Source organism: Trichechus manatus, unplaced genomic scaffold (assembly GCF_000243295.1).
Source record: "Trichechus manatus latirostris isolate Lorelei unplaced genomic scaffold, TriManLat1.0 scaffold00042, whole genome shotgun sequence".
NCBI classification, from domain to species: domain Eukaryota; kingdom Metazoa; phylum Chordata; class Mammalia; order Sirenia; family Trichechidae; genus Trichechus; species Trichechus manatus.
This window is the reverse complement of record NW_004443978.1, coordinates 4,094,047-4,098,566: the sequence shown is the minus strand read 5'-3', so window position 1 is coordinate 4,098,566 and position 4,520 is coordinate 4,094,047.

Below are 4,520 nucleotides of genomic sequence, written 5' to 3'. Positions count from 1 at the left end.
CTGGAATGAAGATGGGAGGTCACACTAATTCACCCAACCACTAGCTAAACCTTGTCCCAACAGCAACCCCTCAAGGTTGGTGTGAAACTGAACTTATGAACTATGGGTAACCACTGAGGCATTTAATGCCAGATACTGTAACAAAATGTGTATTTTTGAGAATTTTTCTTATAATGATGTGGGGAGTGGATTCAACTACATACAAACTGGAGGTAGAATGACAACAAAATTTCTGACTTAACCTTTTCAACCAGCAGAAGACCAGGCAAGGTTTGCTTATACACAGGGGCCAGAAGGGCTTCTAATGAGATCAAGCCAAAAGCCCTGGAGAGCAGCCTCGAGAAGACTGAATTGATGAACAAGAAGATAGCCAGGAAGTGGTTTGCATTGCCATGGAATTGTATTCCCACACCTCAGTAAGGAGGAGCCCTGTTTCCTGAAACAGCCTGCCCCATTATGATTGAAGGAAAAGGATATGATCAATATCCTCTATGAAAAGTCTGGGAAAAGGTAGCCTCCTCCTCCATGGTCACACTTTTTTCTAGCCTAGCAATAAACAGTGGACTCCTCCCAGCCTGGGCTCACCATCTGGGACTCTGCTTCTAGAGAACTTGAACTATGAAAAATTGTTAATTTCCTTAAGAGATTTAGACATAAAAACAAGTATGGGAGGGAAGATATGTGTGACGGTTAATTTTATGTTTCAACTTGATTAAGCTTTGGTTCCCAGTTGTTTAGCCAAACACTAGTCTAGTCACTTTCATGTAGATTAAATCATGTGATTAGTTGGCCTTGGTAGAGTAGCTTATCTTCCATAATGTAATGTAATGTAATTTCCCTACCTTTAAAGTAATGTAATGTAATCAACTTCCATAATGCAATGTAATCAATCAATCAGTTGAGGTCATACCAGTGTAGGGTGAATCCTAAATCTAATCATTTATGAGTTATAAAAGACTGGAACAGAGACATGAGCACACAGGGGAATGCAGACAACATGTAAAGATCTATAAGTAAAGGATTACCAAGGATCACCAGCCAACGCCAGAAACTAGGAGAGAGGCTCACAGAAGGAATCAACACAGCTGAGACTCTGATTTGGACTTTTAGCCTCCAGAACGGTAAGAAAATAAATTTCTCTTCTTTAAAACCATCCATCTGTGGTATTTCTGTTATGGCAGCACTGGATAACTAAGACAACATGCAAAATTATGCTTTATGCACTGATGTTAGGTGAGAAAAAGCAGAACCTGATTCTAGGCCATGCTATGGAAAAGAAGCCAAAATAGATCTCTGAGAGAACTTCCTGCCTTCAGTAATGTCAGCCCTGGTCTCTAGAAGAAATCCTCCGTTGCATCACTCTTTAGCAAACATCACACATCGTGTAGCCAAGTAGATGCTCAGAAAAACAAAGGAAAGCAGCAGGGGCAGCCCTTCCCCTGGAGGGCGGGATCAGGAGCCTTGACCATATTCAGAGAGCAAGGCCCTCTCAGGCTGAGTCCAGGCTGAGGGTGGCATCTAAGCCGGCTCAGTCAGGGAAAAAGCCTTCAAGAGTTCAGGGCAGCAGTGACTCTGGAGTTAGATGTAGGTCTTGGGGCTCGATGAGGGGTGTCCATGTGAAACGAACTCAGAAATCCACATCCAGAGATGGCAAGAGGGAAGAGGCTTTCCTGAACTACAGCCCTCATACGGATGAATCATCACTCTGGAATGAGGGCTTGGATGAACAGACTGACCACGGGTGGCGGGAATTCAACAGGGTAGCTACAGAGGGTCAAATCCACCCCAAGCTGTACCAGATCTGAAGTGTGAGAGCAGGAGATGATATCCAGACTCTAGTGACTGGCGAGGCCTCAACACAAGAGTCAGATAACATGGCAGACAGTTTGAGCAGCCAGGAAAATATTCCAAGTTTGAGAAACTGAACTGCCATGTTGCCTGAGGCAGAGCTGTTCTGTATCATGCTTCTCTGTACACAGCTTTACTTTTCAAGGGTTGACACTTGATCTCAAAATAATAGACCATTTAACTGCAAACTGTATGTACAAATTGGTTCTGGTGCACCAAACAAACTAGGCAAAGAAATATAACATATTTCTTTAAAACAGAATTGGCCTCCGAAAGTATAAAAATATAAAGACATTTGATTTCTGAGAAGATGCTTCACCGCTCTAGACTTTCAGTCTCTGTTTTCTCCTCTCCATTCTGTTGCCAAAACAAAGTCTGGAATAGAGTAAGTGCTCAATACAGTGAATGAATTAAGAAGTGAACCTACAGGAGATAGGTTGACAGTAGCCATAGGAATGACTGCCTTAAAGAAATGGATGGATGGATGGAGAGAGAAACAGAGGATAAAGAAAGAAAGACTGAGTGACTAAGAGACAGAGTCAAACAGACACATGGCTGAGTAGATGAATGAATGAGTAAATTAATGTATGGATGGGTAAACAGATGGAGAGAGAAATAGAAAGACTGAGAGACAGGTAGGCATACATTTATTTACATAAAAGAAGATAAATCACATCTTCTCCCCATAAGAAAAGTCTTCTTAAGAATGAAGTCAACAACAACAAAAAAGCTGAGATGAGGAGACTTCTGGCAACATGGTGCTCTAGACAGAAGCACCACGCCATCTCTCCATGGCAAAGATCCAAAAAAAGACGAAACAGCAATCCTGAAACCCTAAAACATCAAATGAAGACATAAAGAACTCAGCCAAGCACCAAATGGAGTGAGAAAACTGACAGAGAATGGAGAGCGAGGAGAGATTCATGCAGAGGTACCCTATCAGCTAATGCAGCGTGCATCTGCCATCTTGGACTCCTATCAGAGACCAGCAAATAGGGGGTACAAGAAAGCAGCTTCACGGAGCTTCCAGTAGGAGACCAAACAACTGGTAATTTGTGATATACGCTTTCCCACCCCCCACCCTTCTTCACCCTCACTTGGCCTCCTCTGTTTCCCGCGGCCACAGTCTCTTCGCCAGGAAGCACCAGCTGCTTGGATTCCACCCGCCCGCACTGGCTGACTCCCTGAGTGCCATTTGTTGGCTGCTGGTGTTGCTTTTTTCCACTTCTTTTGATTTCTTCCTTACCTCTCACCACCTCCCCATCGTTTTGCTGAAATACCTGGCTCCATGCGCCATCTTTGCTTCTTCCTAAGGGACTGCAGAGCTTCGTATGAGTGTGAAACTGCTTCCCGGTCTGGGCTGCCACACTGGTGGGATCCCGGGGCTTTTGTTTGTTTGTTTTGAATTGTTTGTTTGTTTTCTTTTCCTTTTCTTGAGCTGGAAGCCCGTTCTGGCCTGACAGTGCTACTTAGCTTGGGACCAACCCACTCAGCTTGCACAGACACACAGAGGGATCCCTGAGGGTATTTCTTTTTTTGTTTTGTTTTCTGTTTTTTGGGGGGCTCTTCTTGTTTTTTTTTTTTATTTGTTTTGTTTTCTTTTCCCTCTTTTTCCCTTTCTTCATTACTCAGTTTCTCGTCTCTCTATACCTTCTCTATCTTCCTGTCCCCTGAATACCTGGTGTTGTATACCACTACGCCTTCTAGCCAAGCTGTACAGCAACACCTGGGAACAACTTCCCCAGACCTCGTAGCCATACCAGTGGGATCCCTGGGAGCTTTGCTGTTCTTTTTTCTTTCTAACTCTTATTTATTCATTCTTTTCTTTTTTTCTTCTTTTTCTTCTCCTTTTTGTTTTTCTCCGTTTCATAGTCTCTCATCTCTCCACTCCAACAGCAAGTTCCCCAGCACTATTTTTTGTTTGTTTGTATGTTTTTGGTTCCTGTTCCTCTCTCCTCTCTCCCATATCCATCTTAGCTCCACACATCACAATCTCCCCCTCCATCCTTCCTACCTGCACCGTGCGCTTAACATCACACCACCAAGCAGCACAAGCATGGCCTACCAGAAACTGCCCTGCACTGATTACCGACCACCCTGGTGGCTGTAGTAAGTGCCACAAACAACCTATCCCAACAATTCCTCTTCAGCTAGACCTGTCCTGCTGTACCATATCTGAGCGACTGACCCTGCCAATTGGAGAGGAGGCAAAAAGTATCCTGCCCACAGATGAGCAAACCACAAATAACACACAGCCCACCTGCTCAGATTCAGCCAAATAAAAACAAGGATGAAACAAACAAATCTACAATCAATAAACGAGAAAAATAAACACTGAATGCCCAGAAGACAACAGACAATATCAAAATATTTACAAAAACAGGACAGGATAGTTCCAGTAGGCATCCAAAATAAAACACCAGATGACTTTCCAATGGAAGAAAAGACACTAGAAGTACCTGATTGGGAATTCAAATCTCTAATACTCAGAATTCTCCAAGAGATGATACAAAAAGCAGACAAAAATGAGTAAAAAATAGACAAATTCATAGAAAAGGCAAAAAAAATTCATGGAAAATTCAGACAAAAAAATGTAAGAATTCAGGAAAATAATGCAGGAACAAAATCCCAAAATAAATTTACAACTAGAAATTATACAAAAACAACAATTA